The 27,704-nt window shown below is 41.7% G+C and overlaps 1 long non-coding RNA gene and 1 pseudogene across 1 annotated transcript; one reads left to right on the forward strand and one right to left on the reverse strand.

Annotated features, from left to right (window-relative positions):
* Positions 1 to 2,849: 2,849 nt before the first annotated feature.
* Positions 2,850 to 27,387, reverse strand: LOC122881154 (annotated as a pseudogene).
* LOC122881163 lies at positions 19,490 to 22,920 on the forward strand. The gene is made up of 4 exons (XR_006379109.1): positions 19,490 to 19,644; positions 19,948 to 20,002; positions 20,253 to 20,339; positions 21,286 to 22,920. It is a non-coding gene; the product is annotated as an uncharacterized LOC122881163 (long non-coding RNA).
* Positions 27,388 to 27,704: the final 317 nt, after the last annotated feature.

The raw sequence follows: 27,704 nt of genomic DNA on the forward strand, positions 1-27,704 counted from the left end.
TGAGGAGGAAAACTAGCCTGCCAAACGCCCCTCTCCTCCTCCTGCTGCTCCCCGCATCATGCAGCTAGCACGCTAGTGATGTGTCGGTCGCGAACGAGTCGGTTCTATGAATCGGTTCTATGAGTCGGCTCTTTTAGGTGAACGATGTGAACCGGCTCCCTCCCCCCTCCTTCTCCTCCTCCACATGAAGAGCCGTTTGGGAGCCGAAAGAGCCGGCTCCCGGAAAGGAATGGAGCCATAAGATCCGGCTCCCTTCAAAGAGCCGTAATTCCCATCACTGGAGGTGGAAGAAGTATTCAGATTCTTTACTTAAGTAAAAGCACTAATACCACACTGTGAAAATACTCCACTATCTATCTATCTATCGATCTATCTATAGATCTATATAGATAGATCTATATATCAGAATCAGAATCAGAAATACTTTATTGATCCCCTGTAGGGAAACTCTTTGTTACAGCAGCTCGTCTTTACGTCAGTGCACACAGGAGAAAGTACTAGCAAACAATATGATGCACTATAAAACACTATAAAACAGGTCAGAAAATAAATTAAGTATCAGGTGGGTATAAGTATAAGATAAACTAAGTGTCGAGTACCAAGTGGGTTTACTAGTTGCAGTATAATAATACAATGTAACAAAAATAAGTAATAAGTAATAAGCAGCGGTGCATGTACTGTCGAGAGTAATAGAGGTATATAATATCAATAACAATAAAAAACTAACATGGGAAAACTAATATTGCACGGGAGTAGTACACAGAATATTGCACAATTATGTCAAGTATTGCAGAGATGTTAATGATCAATGTCCAGTTTAGTGACTTCGGGTCATACAGACTGACCCTTAGAGGGAGGAGTTAAAGAGTCTGATGGCCACAGGCAGGAATGACTTCCTGTGGCGCTCTGTGGTGCATTGTGGGGGGATGAGTCTTCCGCTGAAGGTGCTCCTCTGTTTGACCAGCACGTCATGGAGCGGGTGGGAGATGCTGTCCAAGATGGCGTGTAGTTTGGCCAGCATCCTCCTCTCTGACACCACCGCCAGAGAGTGCAGCTCCACCCCCACAATGCCACCGGCCTTACGGATCAGTTTGTTGAGTCTGTTGGCGTCCGCTACCCTCAACCTGCTGCCCTCAGCCTGCTGCCCTCAGCCTGCTGCCCCAGCATACAGGACAGCACTGGCCACCACAGACTCATAAAACATCCTCAGCATTGTCCGGCAGATGTTGAAGGACCTCAGCCTCCTCAGAAAATAGAGGCGGCTCTGGCCCTTCCTGTAAACAGCCTGAGTGTTCTTGGTCCAGTCCAGCTTGTTATCCAAGTGTACTCCCAGGTACTTGTAGTCCTCCACAATTTCCACGCTGACCCCCTGGATGGAAACCGGGGTCGCCGGTGCCTTGGTCTTCCGTAGATCCACAATCAGCTCCTTAGCCTTTGTCGCATTGAGCATTCTGCTCACACCATGAAACAAAGTTCCCCACCACAGCCCTGTACTCAGACTCCTCACCACCGCTGATACATCCCACCATCATTAGAAACCTTCTGAAGGTGGCAGGACTCTGTGTGGTAGCTGAAGTCTGTGGTGTAGATGGTGAAGAGGAAGGGAGAGAGGACAGTCCCCTGAGGGGCCCCAGAATTGCTGACCACGCTGTCCGACACACAGTGCTGCAGGCGCACGTGCTGTGGTCTGCCAGTCAGGTAGTCCACAATCCAGGACACAAGGGGGGCGTCCACCTGCATCGCTGACAGCTTCTCTCCCAGCAGGGCAGGCCGGATGGTGTTGAAAGCACTGGAGAAGTCAAAAAACATGATCCTCACTGTGCTTGCCGGCCTGTCCAGGTGGGTGTGGATGCGGTTAAGCAGGAAGATGATGGCGTCATCTATATATATATATCTATATCTATATCTATATATATCTATCTATATCTATATATATCTATATATATATATATATATCTATATCTATATATATCTATCTATATCTATATATATATATACATATATATATATATATCTATATATCTATATATATATATAGATATATCTATATATATCTATATCTATATATATATATATATCTTTATATCTATCTATATAGATATATCTATCTCTATCTATCTCTCTCTCGACCACACACCATCTGAAAGTAGCAGATCGCCTCAGTCAGGCTCCTATTTGCACCACAAACAGTGTGAGGTTTCTGTTGACTCACCAAGAAGGCAAAATTTAACTTGTGGGAACCAGTCTCACTATGTGACGTGTCGCCTCAGGTGACGGAACAGCTGGCCGACGGCTCACCTGTGTACATTAGTTTGACACTCGTGGTAGTTCTCGTCTTCACAAGATCATACAAGGTGATACTTTAAAATTGTATTTAATTATTTCACAGTCTTGGTATGTATGTTTTTCATAACATCTTTTAATCAGAATCAGAAATACTTTATTGATCCCAGAGGGGAAACTTTCGTTACAGCTGCTCACTGTCATGTCAATGCACACAGGAATAGAAGTACTAAGCAAATCAAAATATAATACACTATATTACAGGTAAGATAAATTAAGTACAAGTGGATATAAAGTATAAAAGCTGAAATACGTTTAAGTACCAAAGTGGATTTATATATTTATTTAACATTTAACATTTTGGGGCTCTATAGAAAACAGCAGAAGTGTTTCTAAAATATAGCAAAATACGCTTTGGGAAATAGAGCACTTACTGATGGCAGGCGTTAGCTGACTATCACTCAGTGTGTTAGTCTTTGTCACCACTGACGTATTCTACCTAATCTCTTGTCCACTGCTACAAAAAGATTTTCTTTATACTCAGCGGCCAAAAAACAACTCAGAAAGAGAAAAGGAGACTACGTTTTACTAGATCTAGCACAGAGACACTGACGAGTTATAGGGGTCCATCTTAATCCTGAAGGCAGGGTAGACCGGCTCGGTGAATGTGGCGTAGAAGGTGTGAAGGAGGGTCAGTTTATCAGAGGAGATTCTGTAGAAGGACAGAGTGCCGGCAGGCCAGTCCAGGTACACTCCCACTCTGTTCGAGGGAGGGATACTGATGGACACACTCCTTTTACTGTGCAGGCCAGAGTAACCAGCACCAGAGCAGCTCAGACTCCAGGACTGATCATTGCTTCCAAGACAGCAGTCGTCACTTTCTCCTCTCCTTCTGATTCCTCTGTAAGTCACTGCTATGTAAACCTGTCCTGTCCACTCCACCTCCCAGTAACAGCGACTAGTCAAACCATCAGTACACAGCAGCTGTTTCCAGTAGTCAAATCTCTCTGGATCGTCAGGATATGGCTGTTTCTCTCTCCCCACTGTCACCTTTGTGTTGTAGTCTGACAGTATGAGTTTTCTGTTTGCTGTGTTTGGGTCCAGTGTGAGTTCGCAGGCGTCTGATGGAGAGAACGAGACAGAAGATAGCAGCAGTTCTTATCTGACAAATTATCAAGTTTTTAATTTTATGTATTAACTAAATTTACTTTTAATAGGAATGGCTTTCTTTAGATTTTGTTCAGCACAGGACTAGCCAAGTGGAAGCAATCAAGCAAACAGAGAGAGTGTAGAGCCTGAGACACCAAATCCTATAAGGGTGGAGAAGAGGATGTGGTGGTTACCGTGATGAACGCAGCAGGCAGGCCCACAAGTATGAAGACGGGGGAGAGTTCGCTCTTGCATTATGCGATGCCTCACCCCAAGGAGGGCCGTCTGGGTAGGACGGCCTGCCTGGAATCCAGACTGGTGGGGGTTTAGGAGGTTGTTCTCAAAGAGATATGCAGACACTTAGTGACAAGTGTCTCAGAAAGAGAGGAAACAGGTACAGGTATATAGCTTTTGATGTGTGAGGGGCCCAGTGCTGTTTCATATTTTCAGACGGGTGTGGCAGTGGAAGATTTAATAAAAGTGTGAGAGGAGTGGTGCTAGCAGCTTCAGGCAGTAGGAGAGAGAATTTTTTTCTGTTGCTCTGAACGCTAGTGACACTGGTACAACCTCGTCTATTGTCGTCTAGGGTAGTATTAATGAATTGTACGGGACACATGCTTATTATTTCTTTGACTGTTAGGAAATACGATATTTTCAGACATTAAAACGTGAGTCAAAACATGAGACTTGACATGTAAGGACTGTGGGAAGAAGCTGTGAATAATACATTTCTCATGATCGTAGAATTGAAGGAAAAGAGGGCAGAAAGAAGAAATTCAGAGTTCTCTGTCTGGGTGTTAAAGCCTCCAAGAAAAATGAGTGTAGAGCCGACCATCGAAAGAGTGAGAGGGACTCACTTTTAAGAGCTACCGTTGCTCGAGAAACTGGCCAAGGGGGCCTGGTAGGCAATAAATGACAACAATGGTTCATTTAACAGAAGCTGGGTTGAATCTGTAGTATAAGTTTCCTCTGGTGAGGACAATGTGCTTGGAGGCAGTAGAGTGGAGGCAGCCAATGTGAAGAAGTAAAGAGGTGAAAGTTTATGATTGCTCTCGAACAGACACATGTGAGGGAGTTCAGGAGGAGCTCATCAGTGAAATCACCTGCTGAGGTGAACGGATGGAATGAAAACCTGCAGACTGTTGTGTGCTACTTCTTATTATTTAAAAAAAACTTCCACTTACACTTCCTCAGACCGGATTTCATTGACTGTGATGCACCATGGTCCACCCTGATGCAAAAACAAAGTCAGATCAGCACTCAACAACTTTAATGAAAACTGTTAACAGTGTCTGTGGAATATCCAGAGCACGAGACCCTGGTTCGGGAAAGAGATGTTACTGTAGACATTTTTAAGTGTAATTTTTTAAAACAACACAAAAACAAAATTAACGTATTTAAGAGACATATCTCTAAACCTGGGATATTAGATATATAAAGACAAATGCTTTCTGCATGGCAAGATAACACTAGATATAAGTGGGGAAATGTTTTTTTAATTAGCTTTTTAAAAATATATTTATTAATTTATTTGCTTATTTTGACCCCCTGACAAACAGACTCGACATACACCCTTGTCTGTCCATACCTGAGAGAGTCCAATCTCCAGCTTGGATCCTCCAGTCCAGCAGAAAGCAGCTTCACTCCTGAGGCTCCTGGATGATTGTAGCTCAGGTCCAGCTCTCTCAGATGGGAGGGGTTGGATCTCAGAGCAGAGGCCAGTAAAGCACAGCCTTTCTTTGTGATCTGACAGCCTGACAGCCTAGACACACACACAAAATCAATTTTATTTACATAGCCCAATATCACAAATTTGCCTTAAAGGACTTTACAGTCTATACAGCTTCAGTCAGCTCACCCCTGATTAAACAAACAATCATTGTCTGACCAGTGTGGGATCTCCAACAGGTGGTGTTCACCACACACCTGCATTAACAGCTGCATCCACCAGCTACACCTGGCAAAAGACTTTGCCTGCCTGAACGCTGTCCACGGGCTACTGAGAGCTCCAAACTGCCAGCTAACCTACATGATGGACCCCTGCCTGAGCTGCGGGAGACCGCCTACGGACCGCAGAGTCGACCTGCGGTCAATCCTTCACCATACGCTGCCATAGGTACCGTCCATTCATCATATTATGTTAATGGGGCATTCCAAACAAATCTAATTTGCACCTCTTTCAGTAGTCATGTAACATCCCTAAACCATTATAGTTAGCTCAGTAATCATTAATCTAGCATTATTATGTATTTTTCTTATCTGAATCTATTTCCTCCTTATATGTAAAGTTGGTTCAGTCATTGATCACTCTCTTGCCTTAGAGTGTGTAGACTAAACAAGCCAATATAAGTATGATAATTCATTTAATCTTATATTAATAAACATGGTTATCCTTGTGACAGCAATATATGACTCTTCATCACGCCATATATCTGAGAGAGCTTGTCATGACTCTTCTGTCTGAGTAAGTATTTTAATATCGAAGTCCATCAATTTCCCAAGAACTACAAGAGCAACTTATTAATCATAATATATATAACATATATTTCCAACCCATGTTCGCTGAGAATACTATGTTCGGTACAGCACTTCTGTCACCTGAGCGCAGCTGTTGCCAGTACACAAAAGTTATTTTACAATTAGGCATTTTATCTATTAGGTTTTCCTCTCCTAAGCATGGATTGAAATGGTCATCTGTTGAACAAACTGATGAATACTGACCTGAGAGTCTCCAGTTTACAGTGTGGACTCTCCAGTCCAGCGCAGAGCAGCTCCACCCCTGAATCCTGCAGGTCGTTGTTACTCAGGTCCAGCTCTCTCAGACTGGACGACTGGGAGCTGAGAACTGAAGACAGAACTCCACAGCTTTTCTCTGACAGATTACAGCAACACAGCCTGAAGGAGTTAGCAAAAAAAAGACTAAGATTTTTTTTTTTTTCCCCAATTTTAATACATTTAATTTATGTGATTATTTTTTAACCTACAGCGCTTTAGTGGAGGCTTTGACCACCGGCAGCAGCCTCAGAAGAGCCTCATCTGAAGCACAGTATTTCCCCAGGTCAAACACGTCCAGATCTTTTCTAGATGACAGTAAGATGAAGACCAGAGCTGACCACTGACCAGGAGAAAGTTTATCTGTGGACAGACGTCCTGAACCCAAGTGTTGTTGGAGCTCCTCCACTAGAGAACAGTCCCTGAGTTCATTCAGACAGTGAAACAGATTGATGCTGCTCTCTGGAGACAGATTCTCACCGATCTTCTTCTTGATGTACTGGATTGTTCCCTGATTGGTCTGTGAGCTGCTTCCTCTCTGTGTTACCAGACCTCTTAAGAGCGTCTGATTGGTCTGCAGTGAAAGACCCACGAGGAAGCGGAGAAACAAATCCAGGTGTCCATTTGGACTCTGTAAGGCCTTGTCTACTGCACTCTGGTAGAAAAGTTCAGATTCGTTTCTGAGGAATTTAGACCAAAAGGAAGTGGATTGTTGTTCTGACAGCAGATTGACACCAGAGACGTTGAATGTCAGATGGACATGAAGAGCAGCCAGAAACTCCTGAACGCTCAGATGGACGAAGCAGAACACCTTGTCCCGGTACAGCCCTCTCTCCTCTATAAACATCTGTGTGAACACTCCTGAGTACACTGAGGCTGCTCTGATATCGATGCCACTCTCTGCCAGGTCTGATTCATAGAAGATCAGGTTGCCTTTCTGCAGCTGCTCAAAAGCCAGTTTTCCCAGAGACTCAATCATCTTCCTGCTCTTTGGACTCCAGTGTGGATCTGTCTCAGCTCCTCCATCATACTTGATGTTCTTCAGTTTGTACTGAACCACCAGGAAGTGGATGTACATCTCAGTCAAGGTCTTGGGCGTCTCTCCTCCCTCTCTGGTCTTCAACACCTCCTCCAGAACTGTAGCAGTGATCCAGCAGAAGACCGGGATGTGGCACATGATGTGGAGGTTTTGTGATGTCTTCATGTGGGAGATTATTCTGTCTGCCAGCTCCACATCTCTGAATCTCTTCTTGAAGTACTCCTCCTTCTGAGGGTCAGTGAACCCTCTGACCTCTGTCACCATGCCAACATACTCAGGAGGGATCTGATTGGCTGCTGCAGGTCGTGTGGTTATCCAGAGGCGGGCAGAGGGAAGCAGGTTCCCCCTGATGAGGTTTGTCAGCAGCACATCCACTGAGGTGGACTCTCTAACATCAGTCAGGACCTCATTGTTGTGGAAGTCCAGAGGAAGTCGACACTCATCCAGACCATCAAAGATGAACAAAACCTGGAACTCTTCAAACCTGCAGATTCCTGTTTCTTTGTTTCAGTAAAGAAGTGTTGAACAAGTTCCACCAAGCTGAACTTCTTCTCTTTCAGCACATTCAGCTCTCTGAAAGTGAATGGGAATGTGAAGTGTATGTCCTGGTTGGCTTTGTCTTCAGCCCAGTCCAGAGTGAACTTCTGTGTTAAGACTGTTTTCCCAATGCCAGCCACTCCCTTTGTCATCACTGTTCTGATTGGTTTATCTGTTCCAGGTGAGGGTTTAAAGATGTCTTCACATCTAATTATTGTTTCTGGTCTGTCTGGTTTCCTGGATGCTGTTTCAATCTGTCTGACCTCATGTTCATCATTGACCTCTGCAGTCCCCCCCTCTGTGATGTGGAGCTCTGTGTAGATCTGATTCAGAAGGGTTGGATTTCCTGCTTTAGCGATCCCCTCAAACAGAAATTGAAACTTTTCCTTCTGATAAGTTTTGAGTTTACAGCGGCACACTGGAGCAAGAATTTCTACAAAGAAAAATGACAAATATTGTATTGGATTACATTAGATTTTACAGCTATATTTCAATATTCTGATACTATGATTGCAATATAGAGCTGCCATGAGATTCAGAGCTGTAGAGGACTGTTGGCCTCCACCCACACCTGTGTTGTTAGATCAGGAAGCGGATGACGATCTCCTACTATGATAATTCTCTGCTAGCTACTAGGTAATGGTCAAGTATGGTTTTATATGACTGGCAGGGTTAGCGTGTTTCCGGGAAGACAAAACTGTTTACAGTGATTCAGTCGAGTTTTATGTCCATCCAAGTGTTGGAGAAAAATCTGTGGGATTTATACTTACGCAAACATGGGCTCCTGATGTAACCCCACCAACATCTCCATTCTATTTACCATCTGGACATACTTTCCAGTTTTGGTCAGCGTGAGCAGCCAATCATTTATAGATCTGATGCTGTCGTATGTGGTGTAGTAGTGGTATGTGGACCCAAATGCAGATGGCCAGGAAGCGGTATCAGGGTGAAGTAGCCGGATGGCTACAGTGTTTATTGGGGGCGAAGTGGTATGCAGGCAGGTACAAGCAGACAGACAGTTCAACAAACAGGTAATAGGCTGGCAGTGGTGGAAGCAGGGAAGTGAGTCCAATGTGGCTAAACAGTTCAATAGGGGGCAGGCAAGGTACAAAATCCAGAATCCAAACTCACAAACCAGGTACAAAAAGTGCACCAAACGGGACACAACACAAAGCAACATCCACAAACAGAACTCACACCATGCATTAACAACAATGATCCAACACTGAACAAAGACACAGACCTGGACTAAATACCCCAGGGGAGGTGAGACAACGAGACACGGGTACAAACAATTAAGGAAGGGCCAACAATCAAAACTGGAGGGAAAACAAAGCCAGGAAGTAAATCCACAAGACACACAAGGGAAGGAAAATACTACAAAATAAAACAGGAAGTGACAAATCCCTCAAACTATAACAGATGCAGGTGTTGCACAGCACATTTACAGCAGACTTTATACTCTACGATTCAATACATCTATAAAAGCCTCTTACTGTCCTGCAGAGAGTCAGCCAGATGTTCCTGCTTCATTCTCCTCATGAACTGCAGTGTGATCTTCACAAATGCCACTCTGCTGCTCTCCTCTTCACCATTAGCGACCTCCTCGTCCTCACATTGGCCCTCTAAGCATTCTGGGTAATTTCGACTCAGAACCTTCTGGAACTTCTTAAGCTCGTTCTTCACAAAAGCAACGATGTTCTCCTCAAGAACCTGGGAAAAAACAATATTCACTTAGCTTTAAATTTTATAAACGTAACTCTCATTCTGAACTTGCAGCTTTGTGAGGCTGCACTTAGGCACAGCAGTGCTTTGAGCTAAAAGCTAACGTCAGCATGCTAACACGCTCACAGTGGCAATGCTAACATGCTGATTGATGTTTAGCAGGTATAATGTTTACCATGTTCACCAACTTAACTAACTTAGCGTGTTAACAATTAATTAAAAAATTTGCTTGGTTTTGTTCAGAGAGTTTAAAAAGTGTGTTACGGGCCTGGTTCCAGTTATTGTTTGTCAGTAAATGTGTGAGCTAACTGCTAGGTGTCACAGTCTGTCATGTCCTCACCAGCCCGTAATCACCCACACCTGCTCCTAATTACACTCCTGCCCTCAATCAGCCCCAATCACACCCAGTATAAAACCACTCCACTCTCCACACTCAGTGTCCGACCTCGTTCGTGTTTAGGACTCAATGCACCAGACTATACCAGTATCTATTGAATCTGTTCTCAGCGATTTTCCCCGTTTCCAGTACTTTCCCCTGTTTTCCTGTGTTATTTCTGTCACCAGTCTTCTGTGGCCTCACCAGACCTCCAGTGACTTACCTATACCCGTTTCCTCTATCCTATCCCTCACACATCAGGCTGTCGTCTAATAAAGGATATTCCCACCATCTCTGTGTCCCCTGCCTGTTATTCCGTAACACTAGGCAAACCCCAATATCTTGTTTTCTGTTTCCACATGTATTAAATATTAAAGATACAATGTTTTTAAGGTAGCTCTTAAGAAACTAGGCTAACATCCCCCTGCTCTGTCTCTGTACACAGAGATGAATTTGATATCGATCACCTTAAAAGAGCATATTTTCCAAAATGTTGGAGTATTTCTTTCATTTGTGGCTGTTGTAGTTACTATTTAAAGGTTGGCTTGCACAGTTACACACCATAAATATGGAGTCCAGGTCTGTTTGACCACCAGTGGAAACCTCTGACGTCTCCTGGTGAACTCTGTGGAGAAAACATGAACTATTAGTGAGAAGTAGTTTTTATGTGTACCTTAACACTGAACAATGTAAGTAGATACATACAGCACATAAGCAACAATGGTTTGACAAGTGATGGGATGGTATGTAGACATTGCAGTACCAGTGGAGCGCACTGTATGTTACTCTTCTTCATGTTAGTGAAATATGAAGATTGATATCAGTCTCATATCTGAGCAGTTAACTGAAGCTTATAAAGAGCAACAGTACGAAACTGTGGTTCTACTGGTCACCTCTGAATGTGTGGAGCTCAATGACTGTGATTGAGGCTGGTGATGTTACAGGACGTAGCAAACCAAATTTGACCATCTTCAGTTTGTGCTAAAAAAGTTCTGTTGACTTACTTAGAAGTTGAATCTTGCTGTTTGAAAGACATAGGGAAATCCATGGACATGTCACTCTTTATGGACACACCGCTTGGTAAAGGAGAATCTGCTCTTTCCTGCTCAGTCCTAAAAGAAATGGAGCAATGACAAAAGACAGGTGGAAGTATATGGAGGTCAGTGACTGTGGAGAAAGATGGCTTGTGTTAAGTTTCCACATATAGCAAACCAAATGTGACGAAGGTCAGTCAGACCTTTCTGTTCAAGAAAATGCCAATGCAAACACATGCGTCTTAAGATGCACTAATTCCACTTCTCTGAGACTGTAGGGTAGACAGTTCTCAACTCAAGGAGCAAAGATGGAAAAAGCATGATGATCTGAAGAATTCAGCCTTGACCTCAGAACATCCAAACACCCCTGGTCTGAGGACCTGAGGCTCCTCTCACCAACTCTTCTAAGTACTAAGGGGCCTTGTCACGTAATGCCTTCTCAGTCAGGTAAAATTTTTCCTCAAGGTGGTAAGTAGCCAATGAAGAGAAGCAATGTCTAGTTTTTATTCAAAAGTGATGCTGCACAATTCTGGATGGGTTGGCGCCCAGCTAGTGCAGACTAGATTAGATGGGTGCATTACACGTCCATGCATCAATCAATCCATTTTTGGCGGCCTATCCAGGTCCGGGTCTTGGTGTTAGCAGGTTAAGCTCAGCAGCCCAGATGCCCTTCTCCCTATACTTCCTCCAGTTCCTCATGGGTGATCCCAGAGGGATCCCAGGCAACATGGGATACATATCACTGCTGTGTTCTGGTCTATCTCCACCGGGAGGTCTCCAGGAGGCCAAATATATGAACTGCTTTACTTGGGGCAGCAACTTGTTCCCGACCTGAAGGTCTGGAGGAAACAATCCATTGTTCTCTGAGTACCAGGGCCAGTGTTCGTGGACTTTTTTGGCCATATATATCCAAATGTGTGGAGCTCAATGACTGTGATTGAGGTTGGTGATGGAAAAGAAGTTAGAAGACTTAGCAAACTAAATTTGACCATGTTCAGTTGCATTCTTTAAGATTTAACCCTTTTTCTACTTTTGCACCATCTCTGCAAATAAACAATGTAGTAATGTTAGAGTAGTGTTATATAATATAGTTATACCCCTTCATAGAGAATTTGTGCTGCTGACTTACTTAGAAGTTGAATCTTGCTGTTTGAAAGCCATAGGGTAATCCATGGACATGGATACATACAGCACATAAGCAACAATGGTTTGACAAGTGATGGGATGGTATGTAGACATTGCAGTACCAGTGGACTGCACTGTATGTTACTCTTCTTCATGTTAGTGAAATATTAAGATTGATATCAGTCTCATATCTGAGCAGTTAACTGAAGCTAAAGAGCAACAGTACAAAACTGTGGTTCTACTGGTCACCTCTGAATGTGTGGAGCTCAATGACTGTGATTGAGGCTGGTGATGTTACAGGACGTAGCAAACCAAATTTGACCATCTTCAGTTTGTGCTAAAAAAGTTCTGCTGACTTACTTAGAAGTTGAATCTTGCTGTTTGAAAGACATAGGGAAATCCATGGACATGTCACTCTTTATGGACACACCGCTTGGTAAAGGAGAATCTGCTCTTTCCTGCTCAGTCCTGAAAGAAATGGAGCAATGACAAAAGGCAGGTGGAAGTCTATGGAGGTCAGTGACTGTGGAGAAAGATGGTGTGTGTTACAAGTTACACACATGACAAACCAAACTGGACGAAGGTCGAATCAGGCCTTAGAAACCATTTTCTGTTCAAGAAAGTAATCAGGTTTTTGACTAAAAGCTAAATGCTTTGAATCCGAGAATCAGACGGAAACATTTGCAAGAGTCTGAATGAGCAACATCCTCTCCTTCCTCTCAACACAGTACTCAGACTTTTCTGTCTCATGGCAGTGGGAGTGGGATGATTTTCCACTGAGCTCTGACATGGACAGAGATCTTCATCCTACCTCCGAGGTTCAGTCTGGCTCTCATGTTCCTCAGACAGAGCGGTGTTGAAGGCCGGGACTCCCTCTTCTTCCTCCTCAGGCTGACTCATCGTAGAATTGACACCTTTACGCAAACACACCCAACATCCTGTGTTAGCTGGACTGATTCATTACAAGCTTTTAATTACAACTGTGATCAACCCCGTCAATAAAATTCCTTGAAAAATCTAACAAAGTTTGTGACATTACATTAAAAATATCTAAATGTATTTGAAAACTTGCCATTTGCGTTTTTTTATCCTTCTTTTTAAAAGACTAACAATTAAATTTGTGTCTTAAGCAGAGGTGGGAACAGTATTCAGATCCTTTACGTCAGTAAGAGTAGCAAAACTACTAGTCCTGCCTTCAAACTTAAATTGTATTATTGAAACTATTAGTTGATTAATTGATATTTGATCTGCAGAAAAATAATTGGCCAGTATTCTAATAATGGAAATATCGTTTCAGTCATTTACCAAGCAAAACTAACGCCAAAAAGTCAAAAATGTTTTGGTGATTTTCTGCTTCTGTCTGTTTTACATCATTGTAAACGGAACATCTTTGAGTTTCGTCGTTCATCGTTGACTTTTGGTTGAACAAATGAAGACAGATAACACATAATTCAATTAACAGAAAAATACTCTGCAGATTCATCAGTAATGAAAATAACCGTTGGTTGCAGGAAGGATTATGATTACTGATGCATTTATAAATGCATATTAACGTTGTAGCTGGTCGAGGTGGAGCTGATGTTAACTACTTCTACAATCAATCACATTTTATAAACTGATTATAGGTTTTGTACATCTTTTTTTTTATATGCAAAGTAACAAGCTACAGTAACTACAGCTGTCTATGACGTAGTGGAGTGTGTCCAGTATTTCTCTTTGAAATGCAGTAAAGCAGAAAGTGAAAGTACCTCAAAGTTGAATGTGAAAGTACTTAGTTACCTTCCACTGCTGCTCTTTAGCTTTACAGACCTCAGTTGGAAAATAATGATAATAAAAAAACACTATTGATTCAGATTTCACTCAAAACCATTAGGAAAACACCTCGTGGAGACTTTCCATCCACATCACGTGACCAAGACGTTCTGCCTTCATCAGGAAACGCTGACAGAGAAAGATAATCTTCCCTATAAGTCATTTGACCCGACACAGCTTCATAACTTCCTTCCTTTAGGTGACATTGCTGCCATTTTCTGGAGTAAATGATCTTCATCAAACCTCATGACTGCTGCTCTTCCTGTCCCCAGTGCTCTGATGATCTGGCCTCTGTGGGTCTGTCTTCTTGTCCTGTCTCCCTGACACAGATCTTCCCTACATGTATAATTTCCTGTTGGACATGTTCAGTCTCTTGGCGCTGTTAAGAACGGCTCAGACACTTACCGGAAATGTGAAAGTTTCCTCTTCTCCTATGTTCATGTATCCTTTTCTTTTTCCTTCCTGTTTGGACATGTTTTATCTCAGTGTCCGGTGGAGGAACATTAACATTAGCGCCTTAGCGCCCATCCGGTCTGAACTCGACAAGGACGCGGCTCCGCACCGGTCACATTAAATGTGTAGTAAGAGCGAAACACCATCGCGTGAAACGCTGTTAAATGTTTGTTACATTACCTTTTCTGGTCTCAGAAGTCATTTGCTCCGTCAGCACAGAGAGACCAAAGCATACACCCTCAGAGTCAACAAGGAAGCGGCCTGTGCGAGGCGTCGTCCGGGGCTGGCCCCCACCGGGAACCGGATTTTTGCTTCAGTCAGACATTTTTTCAAATGTATCACAGACATAATGTGGAAATTATAACCACACTGGGAGAAGAACCGGCTTCTTATGCAGCTTTCAGGTGGAAATCCACGACCTGTGTCCCTTCAGGTGCGTCAGTGCTGAGTTCGAGTCGTTTCCATGAAGAAGAGATATTTCTCCTTTTACAGAAACAGAAACGTAATAAATAAACTGCTGCTTCAGTTTGTTTTGTATACATGCTGCTGGGAAATGCTACTTTAAATTATTATGAAAACGATATTAAGTGGTATTAAACTATAAAAACAAAGAATGCCTGATGCATGGATGACACTGAGATGGAGGGAGTGCAGCTTTTCATTTCTGGCTGAGACATCACAGGCCTGATACCTGCAGCACAGCAGAGACTAATAAAGGCAGAGATGACTCTTTCAGCTCCCTTCCATCTGCAGGACATCCCCCCCTTTACCTTCCCTAAAGCTGCACATCTGTGCACAACATGTCACAGTATATTGCACATCTAAATGCACTGTACAAATTCATTCTACTGTTGCACACTGAGTTATGGCACAGACTTGCTCAGCTGTTGCACGCTGGACTTTACAATCAATCAATCAAACTTTATCTCTACAGCACCTTCCAACAACCGAAACTGAACCAAAGTGCTGTACAACATTAAAAACAAGATAAAAAAATAAATAAAATAATGATAATAACAAATAATAAGAAAAATACAAATAGGTCAGCAGAGCACATTACAACATTAAAGTATAGAGAAGTGTCACAGGGCCACTAAGTGTTAAAAGCTATTCTAATTAAGTGGGTTTTAAGTCAGCGGGCAGAGAGTTCAGAGTTTCGGACCGGCCACTGCAAAAGAGCGGTCGCCCCACTGTTTGCCCCGGGACCGGGGGACCTCCGGCAGATGTTGCCCAGCAGATCGTAGAGCTCTGCCGGGTCGGTGAGGGCTCAAAATCTCACACAGATAGGAAGGTGCGAGGCCACTGACTGCATTAAAAACAAATGTCAAAATTTTAAAATGAATTCTGAACTGGACAGGGAGCCAGTGCAGCGAGTACAGGACAGGTGCGATGTGTGCTTGTGTTTCCGACTGTTAGTGAGCAGGCGGGCCGCAGCATTTTGCACAAGCTGCAAACGGTGAAGACCGGCTCGGTGAACTCCCACACAGAGCGCATTACAGGAGTCTATGCGGGAACTAACAAAAGCATGGAGAGCTTTCTCCAGGTCACAGCGGCTCGAGAAGGGTTTAACCTTTGCCAGGAGGCGGAGCTGAAAGAAGCTTGCCCCGACCACAGAATCAATTTGCTTATCAAATTTTAGACTGCCGTCTAATTTCACCCCCAAATTTTTCACAACCTGGTTAAAATGGGGGGTCAACGCAACAAGACCAGGAGCTGAAACGCTGGGCACTTTGCAAGTGTGTAGTTTTGTAATTTTTATTACTGCTCTATCTGCTGTCCACTTATTTTAATAGATATGCAAGCAAAGGACTTTTAGCTGCCATTGTACTGTTAATCTAAGCACAGTACTACGAGATACTCAAATCATCTTCTGATTTGAACACATGCGAGTGCTTTACTCTGGCCAAAGAGTTTAGTATAAAGAAGAACAAAATCCACGTCTAAAATGAGTTAGCACATTAGTTCAGGGATGATTTACTGATAATAATAATAATAATAATAATAATAATAATAATAATAAAACTTAATTTATTGAGCACTTTATCAAAACAACGTACAAAGTGAAGAACAAGAGAAATGAAATACCACAGTGAATGATGAAATATAAAGAAATAAAACACATAAAATACACAAAAACAATAAAATAAGCAGCCAGTTCAGGTAAAATCAGGATCTGCTTTCAGATAAAAATGTGTTTTGAGAAGAGACTTAAACGAAGACACTGACTCAGACAGCCTGATGTCTTCGGGCAGGTTGTTCCAGATCCTCGGGACCCTGATGGCAAAAGCTCTGTCCCCCTTAGTTTCCATCCTGGACTCAGGAACAGACAGGAGACCCCTGCCCGAAGATCTCAGACTACGTGAAGGTTCATAAGGGATTACAAGGTCTAAAATATAGTCTGGAGCCATGAAGAGCCTTAAAAGTAATCAACTAGATCTTAAAGTCGATCCTGAAACCAACAGGGAGCCGATGTAAAGAGGCTGAACCAGGTGTGATGTGGTCGCACCTCTCGGTCCTGGTTTACAGTTAAAGTTTTTAGATTAAGACGAGTGAACGGGCTGTTACAGTAATCGAGGCGTGAGGAGATAAAAGCACGTACAACAACACTACAAATAGATCGGATTTTTGCAATATTTCTGAGGTGATAGAAACATGATTGGACAAGCTGAGTGATATGTTGCTCAAAACATAAACTGCTGTCAAACAGGACCGGATAATGATTTTAACATCTGCCTTCATCACCTGCGCCTGGTTTTCATGTCACAATATTGCTGTTATTTAGAATGACTTATTCTGTTTACATCTTCCTCATGAATTATAAATGTTTTCACCTGGCTTCATATTAATAATGCCCACAAATATGGATGTGACTGTTATTAAGGTGACGTATTTCTGAGGGATTAACAGTTCAATTTTTTAACAAACTCTCAACTTTACCTCGCCTTTGAGCAAGGCATCACTGATGAAGTCCTGTTGGGGACTCTGGTTACCGTCTCAAGCTAAGGCTCCTGACTCCCTTGAGTAAGTTTGTATGTCTGGCTGTATTTTAGAGTATGCTTCTTCTTTCCATGGGTAGTTTGCTGGACAACGTGAGGTCACTTACAGATATGTCCAGCAGCCACAGCAGATTCTGTTATGATAGATTCACAGTACCAACAATTAATGTCCAGTTTTAGTGTCAGCCCCTCAGAATCAAAGAATGAAGAATGAGAACAATGTCTACATGCAGAGCACAGAATACAGTCTATTGTGGACCAGAATGCAATGCAGGCACAAGAAAAGTTGGGTTTGGAGTGAGAGATGTTTCTGAACTGCAAACACTCTTTTCTGCAGAGAAAATGTAGTCAGTTAACTTAACTTAAGTCAGAAAGTTGCCCTTGTTTTTCAGTGCAAGTTAGATTGAGAATCTAGTGACATGATTTTAATACTGGTGGTGGAGTTATGTGTCTCATTTAAAGATAACATTAAGGATAACATTTGCTAATATTATCAACAATTTCCCCCGAAGAGACAAAAATTAGCTATTCATATATTTCTTAAGTGATCCATACGGCGATTGTAATTTATGTTGAAACTGCATTTTCTGTCTCTGAGAGTGTCTTCTGGCTTGCCTGCGAACGTGCCTCTGTGTTCACAATGCTTTGCTAGTTTGTGTCACAGATACGCCAGGCTCCACCATCCACTAATCACCCACTCCTGCTCCCCATTAGCTCCCAATCACAGCCAGTATATGAGCCCTGCACTCACCTCAGTATGTGTCTGACCTTGTTCAAATTTAGGACTCTCCATGCCACTTGGCATAATCCTCCTATCTCCCTGCTCCAGCGTTTCTCCCTCCTACAGACTTCCCTCTCCCCACACCCACTATATCTGGCTGTCGTTCAATAAAGAACGTTCTGGTCCATCTCTGTGTCCCCTGCCTGTCTGTACCGTAACAGTTTGACCAGCTGAGAGGAATAAACTAGACTTGCTGTGGTGATCACAATGGAAAAACTATCTCCAAACATTTTTACTTATTAGGAGTGCTTGTTAAACGCTGTCAGAGTTCTGAAATTTGAGGTGGCAGCCTACAGAGTGGCATCTAGTATGGCAAAAACCAAATTGCCCTGAACACCTTGTTAATATAATTTCCAAAACATATTGACAATAAAATGTAACTAATCTGAATTTGCACACTGACGTCCCTTATTCAGCAGCCCACAGTATGAGCTTAGTGAAGGACTGTTTAGCTAGCATCCGCACACATGTCACAAAGAAACCATGTCTTTTAGTAGTGAAGGAAAACTTTCTATATTTAGTCACCTAAAAGAAAACAACATGCGACAGCAGTAAATATGAGTTTCAGATCTTCCTCACCAGTGACTGCTAGCTCAAACAGGCTCCGTACCAGTTCGTTGGCTGGAACGCTACTGAAGGACAGAGCAGTTGTTACCGTCTCCGTGTCTAAAGTTCTCATTTGAATACTAAAATAAGCAGAAGTTCCACTGAACTTTATCTGAGCGGTGTGTCATTATACTTCCTTAGCAGAGAGAACGAGGCTTTTCTACAGTTTTATTATAACAAGCTCTATATCAATAGGGAGTTAAAAGTCAGAATAGCCCCTTATCACCTCCATATTAAACGGCATTTAAAACAGGTCACTAAAATGTCTACCGGCTATAACTGACAGTTACACGTTGTTTGAGCAGAGTGAACCATAAAGTTGTGTAGTGTCCTTTGAAGCTCATAGAAAGATTTTTGTTAGAATGACAAATATCTATTCAGTGAATGAACATTTGAATTTTCCCATGGCTTCCTGTTGTTTTTAGGATTAATTTAAAAAAAAAAAAAAAAATTCTTGTCTACAAAGACCTTCATGGGGTTGCTCCTCAGTTCTTTGATGCTCCAACTTCATCATTTAAAAAAAAAATGATAGTTAACTTTGGTTTTCTTGTGGTTGTTGAATTTTGATTGTTTTAATTGTTTGTTAACACATTATGCTGTCTTAGTTTGTCTCTCTCTCTCTGTGTGTGTGTATACACTTCTGATATTCTTTGCTTTTCAATGGAGGAAATTGTCTTTAAGTTTTGTGTCATTGACCTGTATTAATGTTTATTTAATGCCCTTAAACAAGCCACTAACATACGAATGTGTGGATATGAATGTAGAATTGTGTGAGTGTAAAAGAAGGTAAAACACACATACTGTATATGTAAATGTATTGAGTGATTAAGTTGAATCATTCAAATGAGTCCGAGCCCCCGGTGGGCTGGACAAAGAATGAGCTGTATTGTTCTTTAGTGTATTTAAGGAGAACCCTTCATCTGCACCAACATGCTTCCACCGTCTCACTGAAGAAGGTAAGACCTCTGAAACTATTCACTCTACAAAGATTTCTCCAATGACCGTCTCAAATGAAATACCACTGTATGACAGGTGTAACATGAAAGACTGGAAGGTATTTGCTTGCTCCAAATTCTAACCTCGGTGTGTTGCTCTAAATTGTGATATAATGACAGAAAATAAAAAATTGGAAGAAAATGTTGCTTTTGTCTCATGTGTGAGGTCGCTGGTTGTGATTGATGCTAAATCTAATAATGCACAGCACCTACAATGCTTTGGTAAACTGTTTTGTGTGTGTGTGTGTGTGTGTGTACTTTCAGGGTGCTAAGTGGCTAATTTCTACTAAACAATCGTCATCTTTTCAACACATCAGTGGTAAGTCATGACTGTTTCTGTCCAATGTTTCCAGTTTTCAGCTTTCTGTCCTTTCAGTCTTACTGCTTAAATCAAGCATAACTACTTGCTTTTTTGATATTGTGAGTGTGTCAAATACTTACAGACAGTGGCTTTAAAGGCTTTAGCTAACAAACATTAGCTTCAGTTTGAAATCAGATAAGTTGATCATGGTCTTTATCGTTATTTTTTTGGTTAATTATTACATGTTCTCCTCTTTTCGCCATGGCAGTTCTCCACTGCTGGAAAAATGAAAAACCTCATCTTGGTTGCTTTGGTCCTTCAGCTGGTGGTCACAATAATAGAGATTAATGGGGAGGTGAGTTGTTTAATTTTCATTTATTTAGTCTATTTATGCTGTTACTCCCACTACCACTATTACAAATAGTCACCTAATAACTACCCAGTACCAACGAAGCTCCCACTGCTGCTACAGATACTGTCTGACTTCGACAAAAACATATTTTCCTCCTCAACCTTAACCAAGTAGATTTTGTGCCAAGACCTAATTAACAACTAACAACAACAAACAGCGGTTAAGGTGATAATTAAGAATACAGCCTGTTCAATCTGAAGCCAAGAAGCTGTAGTTATCAGAGTGCGGTCTGCTGGTAGGCTTTAGCGCCAGAGGGACAAAACTCTCAAGTTTTCCCAGTAATAAAGCTGAAATTGAAGGAGGCCAAAACCGCCTTTTAACTTCTCCTTACATATTACTTATTGTTCCAAATAAATAATGAGATGATGGAATCCAGTTTCTTGAAGTACTATAATGGTATATAGACGGTAGGCACTGAAACACGTACAGGAATCTAGGGAGCGTAGCTACTTTTATGGCCTTAATGCGGCCAACTAGAGAGACTGGTAATGTATTCCAGAATTCAATATTAAGGCGCAACTGTTGGGTCTCACGTTCCCAGTTGGACTTTAAGAGAGCACCATATTTGCACGTAGCAATAATACCTAAACTCTTCATTTGATTGTGCACAGTCTTAAAGGGCATTGAGCAGAGAGACTCTAGAGCTCATCCGATGTAGAAAAATGTTTCTGTTAACAGCCAAAGTCTGCTGAGAAACCTCATTCTTAGCACTGATATTTACTGTACCTTAGTGGATACTCTACTATCATTCTACTATATTTGATCAAGTTTCATCATTTGCTATTTCCTATCCACATTCATTATTTAGTCAGTCTGATTGGTGTGTTGTACTGCTTTGAACTGAATGTAAAAGTTGATAAACTGCATCTCTGATTTCTTGTGTTCACAGTACCAATTTGGAGATATAATTCAGTTTCCGAGAAACTGTCTCGCCCCTGGAAGAAAGCCTCCATACAAGCACTATGCTATTTATGTGGGCCCAAAGACAGTAAGAGACATTGGCCAAGGTGATAATGACATAGTTCACCGCACAGGTACGTGTAGTAAGCAGAAAATGAAAGTATGCTAATTTAAATATATACATATGATTACATAATGAAGCCCTGAAGCTCCTAATCTTTTTGCCATAAACAGCTTCATAAGGCTTCTTTCTTCCAACAAATCCATGATGTCTGATTTACACACTGACTAAAAATGATTTTCTCATCAGACTCAGATGGCAAACTAGAAAACCTCCTAAATCATTATGTGTACATAGATGTGTTTGTCTGTTAGCAACTAACAGTTACAGCTGCAGGACTCCTAATCCTCCTAATCAGTTGTTTTGAGTTGATGCTTCTGAAACTCTTCCTTCCTTTTCTTACAGGCAACTGTAAGGTGCACAGTTACAGTAAATAAGAAAAGAGCAAATTAAATACAGGAGGAACAAGTAACAGGTTTTGTGTCAAGTTTATGTATAATTTTTCTAAAAGTTTATTCTCACGAACAGGTCCCATAGATAAATCTAACTGTAGATTTGATAAACTTGAAAACGCAAAAGGAAAATGGAAAGAGAGCAAGTCCAATTACCTCGATGGGATTAAAGACTTCAAACAAGGAACCCCAGAAGAAATGACTGCTCGAATTAAAGAAGCCATGAAAAATTGTAAAAGATATGACCTCTTTACCAACAACTGTGAACACTTTGCTACCTTTATACGCTATGGCAAAGGGAAGTCACTGCAGGTATGTGGCAGATTCAACAGTAGCCCATTTTGTTTACAGTTTCAAGGCAGTCCATTATTAAAAACTTGGTTTTATTTTTTATATTTCCATCCCAAGATGAGTGTTTTGACCATTTACAGCGCTATAGCATGGTCAATTCAAACAAAGCACTATGACCAATGTGGCTAATCTGGGAAGTGAAGGTGTCTGTAGTGACAGAGCAAATGGCCTCACCCCGCAGTCAGGCTCCTATTTGCATCCAAAGACATAGTATCACACTGGTTTATATCTAACATGCACAAGTGATAGTATGATTTAAACACATTGTGTTTTCCTTGTGTGTGTGAGATATGTTGCATGGATACAGAACGCACCAAAAAAATGCATCTGCAGCTGTTTTGGCATGTACGCCAACATGAAGCAGGAGGTGTTCAGAGAGTGTGATGACGTACCTGGTCACTTATAAACATCTAATGCGCAATGTCAAATTTATGCAACGTTAAAGTATGTGTAATGTCAACAGTAGCCACAAACAGTGTGAGGTTTCTGTTGACCTATCAGTAATGCAAAATTTAACTTGCATCTATTTTGTTTTTTTCACAGCCTGGTACAGCTGTTGAATGTCTTTTTAATAGAAGCTCAAAAGCTAAAAAGTTACTGGCTGAAGTAAAAGCACATGCGAAGGAAGAGGCCAGGTGTGAAAAGAGCGGCTAACAAGTATCTTGGCTGCCAACCAGGCTGTCAGCCTGTCTTGCTCTCCGCTGTTCTTTCCTCACGTGACATGAGGTCCTGTTTGAAATAAAGATGAATGAGCAAGAACTGTGGGTCTTTTCATCGTCCCTATTACTGTTAGGAATTCCATCTCTGCATGTACACTTGTTTTGTCTACACAACCCATTGCTGTCTGACATTATTTGGATGGTCAACTGATTTTCAATGCAAGACTGGTATTTTTGATTTGTATTTCAGTAGCTGTTAAGATAACTGCACATTAAGAAATTACATTCAAGAGCGCTTCACACTCACAAGACTAATTCATCCAAAAGCTTGTAACCAAGAAATAACATGTCTGCTCCATCAAACAGTCACTCAGCGGGAGCAGACTGAAAAACAGTCCCACACGGTTCCATAGAAAAGCTTATCAAGCTTAAGCTTGTGCTTTTTGTCTCCACTCTTCAACTCTTCACATTTTGTTTAAAAAATTAATAAATCCTCTTTAACAGGGAATCAAAGTCTGTTTATTTTTTCAACATTGGCTAAAATTAATGGTGATTTTTTTAAGCTTGCTAAAGGTTCCAGTTCACTGTGTGGACACTTTAAAATGCTCTGTTGATGCTAACATTATATTAATGACATCAGCAGTGTATTGCCTTTAAAAATAATAGGAATCCATAGACCAGCCACTCTTCATGGACACATAGGTTTGAATCCAAAATCAGATGAAAGGTGAATAAGTACCACCTAAGAACTCTCTGAATGATAATGGTACACTGATTTCACACTGAGCTCTGACATATACAACAGTCATGGACAGTTAGAGATCTTCATCCTACCTCCGAGGTTCGGTCTGGCTCTCATGTTCCTCAGACAGAGCGGTGTTGGAGGCCGGGACTCCCTCTTCTTCCTCCTCAGGCTGACTCGTGGTAGAATGTGCACCTTTACGCAAACACACCCAACATGCTGTGTTAGCTGGACTGATTCATCACAATGTGGTTTCTATCATAGTTAGACCTGGGTGTTGAACCTCAGGAGTCTGAGTAGGAACCAAACTGTGTCTGGTCTGAAAGTTGACACTGAATGCTTGCTAAGATTTCAAAGCCTTGTTTACTTATGTTTGATCAGATGTTTTATCAATTGAAGGATTAGGTTGGTGTGATTTTATTTTTTATTATTAACTAAAATAGCCTTGAGAGACCACAACCAACAATAAATATATCCTACTAAAAATATAGCTGAGTAGTTAAATACTTATGCATCTGTGCCATCCACCTCCATCGTTATCCAAAAACGAATAAAAATGCAAAGAGCCAAACGTGGGTAATTTAGTCATTTTGATCTTGTATTAAAACTGCAGTGGGAACCAGTCTCACTATGTGACGTGTCGCCTCAGGTGACGGAACAGCTGGCCGACGGCTCACCTGTGTACATTAGTTTGACACTCATGGTAGTTCTCGTCTTCACAAGATCATACAAGGTGATAGCTTTGTGTTTCACACCCAAATCAAGTCGCAGAGACTTTCCAGCTTCGTCTGTCAGATGGAGGTAATTCTTTCATAAAGCCCCAAGAGTCTTTATCAGACGGTCAAAGTGTAGAAACATCTTGTGCTATATTGCTGCATCACTCACATAACGTCCTTTATTATGACAGTCTAGCCTGTGACCAGAAACCACTGCAGACCAACAGTCATGTGATGCAGCCCTGCTGGATTATAATGTTTTTTGCTGACCTGGTAGAAATATGAAACTGCTGGACCTCTTAGATTTTGTGGAACTGCTTTTCTTGCTGCTCCCAGAGAAAGAAAACAGACTGGTGGAGCTTTATTTAATTACTCTGTGCCACACTTTGGGAACAAATACCAGCAGATCTAAAGTGGATCCCAACTCTGACCACCTTATAAAGGAGGCCCTGTTTTCTAGTGTTAGCGTTTTTTAAAATGAACATTTTCTCACCAGGCTTGCCTCGTATTTGTCTTTATGTTTGCACATATTTTATGTTGTTTTATGTTATTGTTATATTCTTATCATTTCTTCTATGTAAGGCCATTTGACATTGCCTTCAACAATCTCTTATTTGATTCTTTTCTTTGTAATTGCTTGTAAAGCACTTTTTTTATCTTGTTCGCACAAGATATGGATCTTGTACAAACGAGATAACAGCTTGCGCCCACAGGATCCATATCTCATGTGAACAAGATCCTTTCGGCACAGAGCGATGAGAAATGATTACGTCACCTTGGAGTGCATTAAGGATGAACGGCCGTTTTCACAGCAGACAGTTTTGTCATTGTGGAAAACGCGCAGGTGTACTAACATTAACGATGAGTGTGACAGTGAGCCGGCGCCCTCAGTACCAGGAGAGCTAAGCAGCTAAATGGAATTCAGCCATCTTTAACTTTATTATTTACACCTGCGCTTTTCCTGCTGTGACATGTCAAAATGTCTTTGGGACATCTGTCTCTGCAAAATCAACAACTTGTCAAACCCTCCAAATTTAAAACAATATGCGTTATTCTGCTATTCATGGCCATATGGAACCACATTAAACAGAACAAGTTTCTCTTTTAATGAACTATTTTTTTGTTTAAATGAAATACATTCGAAAAGAGGGAGTAGATAGGAGCCAAACATCAGTCTGTGACGTTTCATGTTTGTGGTGGACATGTTTATTCATGCCATACACGTTCACACTCATTATGGGCTAACATGGTTACTCTTGAGGTAAAAGGCCATAAATGTATGAGTGATAATAATGCCCACCAGTATACAGGAGCACAGAGGTTTATTATTGGTACAGCCTGAGGTTACTATATTCTTATTAGTTTCTTACATTATGAATTACTTCAGTGGTTGTAAATGAGATTCTGAACATTAGTATAGCAGTAAATTCAATTATGGCGGAGATGCAGTTTAGTAAATAAAGATATAGTGGAGTGCATTGTGGGGATGAGGCGTCCTGAGCAGAGGACGTCGTCATCCTCCTCTCTGGCACCACCTCCTCCCCCCTCACTGCCACTGGCCTTACGGATCTGAGTCTGTTGCTACATTTATTATTGGTACAGTATCTTATTAGTTTGTTACATTATGAATTACTTCAATGGTTGTATATGAGATGTCGTCACTCCCCCTCTGCCTGTGTTGTTATCGCAGCTTCTCGGTGCTTGGTTCATCCGGCCGGTCCAGCTGAGCAGAGCGATATAACGGCTGTTTTTTTCCCCCTCATCTAACGCGGTGAGTTAAGGATTTATTTCCACCGAACCGGAGCCGGTGATTGTTGAAACAGTGGAAAGACTAACAAAGACGGTTTTGGTGAGTTTTATTTTGTTTCTGGCCAGTTTGAATTAAGTGTGTTTAAGGTAAAAAAAATAAAATAAAAAAATGTCAATTGAGTCAGGTGACGGGCGAGAGCGATATAACAGCTGTTTGTGGTTAGCTGTTGTCTATCTCTATAGGGATCCTTTCCATAGTGCTGCATTTTTAGCGGACGTCGGCTACTTTGACAGGCACATTTGTCTCCAAGGATTACGTTGCAGCCAATGGAACGTGACAGTGACGTTTTAACCTGTTTGTACGACAACGATTAAAACTAAACGTACACAATGAAAGCACATGCTGTTAATATGAGAAGATTTTAAAAGGCCGGTGTGTCCCCTCTGTTTAGTCCTGTCCTCTTCATGTGCTCATGGTGACCTGGATAAACTGGGGAGAGACAGAGAGAGAGAGAAGTATACCCAGTGTTGATGTACAACTGTCAAATCATCGATCACCATTTATCAGAAAGAGAAAACACCAGACGGTCGAACACTGTTGCACTGGACACTATCTGGACTTCCATAACAGTAACTTATCCACATTATAAGCCTTTGGCACTGACCACATCCCATCTTCCTTTCAAAAAGGTGACAGACAAAGGAAAATTAACTGTCGGGAAGCCTTTTGGATCTACAAATTACAGCCTACTAAACACCCAGGCCTTAATGAGGACTTAGATTTTACTGCTTTTTTTTGTTTGTTTTCACTATGTTGCACTTTAATTCAGCTTGGATGAATATTGTGGGCCAAACGACGCCATCTGCTGGAGTTTTTATATGTCCACACCCTCTCTGGCCACAGCACCAAAGAGAAGAGGGCCTTTTGTTCCATGACCATGCCATGACAATACAGGCATTTTAATTGTTTAAAAAGAGAGTGCCATGGAGTTTTATTGTGATTTTTGGGTCCACATGTATCCTTATCCAAAGAGCAACTCAAACAAACTCACAGGCTCATCCGAGACCTGTAGGTAAGATGTGTAACATGTCTCACATGGTCTACTACTGTGGGCCTTCCCATTATAGTTTAGCAATATTACACGAGAGGGTGTGCTTTAACGTCATTATTGGCAACACAGCGATGCGATCAGGACCGAGGCACTTGTTGTTATGACTGATTGTTTTAATTTTTTTTTGGACATATAATATTATAATGAAATAGTGGACTTCAACTACCAGCATGCACCGCTTCTGTTCTCCCGCTTACGCCCAGGTATACGTCGCGTTATTTTCTCCAGCCATCTCCACATTTAAGAGCAGGCTAAAGACTTTCCTCTTTGATAAAGCTTATAGTTAGGGCTGGCTCGGGTGAGCCCTGAACCATCCCTTAGTTATGCTGCTATAGGCCTAGACTGCCGGGAGACTTCCCATGATGCACCTCTCTCCTCTCTCCTTCTCTCCCTCTCCATCTGTGTGCATCTTTATCCCATTACTGCATGTTACTAACTCGACATCTTCTCTCTCCCGTAGTTCTGTGCTTTCTCGTCTCTCTCTCTCTCCTCTCTGTCGCTTCAGCTGTATTTCTGCCTCGGGAGCTGCAGAGTCTGGATCTGTGGTTTCCACCTGCTGCCGGGAG

This window comes from Siniperca chuatsi, linkage group LG9 (genome assembly GCF_020085105.1).
Source record: "Siniperca chuatsi isolate FFG_IHB_CAS linkage group LG9, ASM2008510v1, whole genome shotgun sequence".
NCBI classification, from domain to species: domain Eukaryota; kingdom Metazoa; phylum Chordata; class Actinopteri; order Centrarchiformes; family Sinipercidae; genus Siniperca; species Siniperca chuatsi.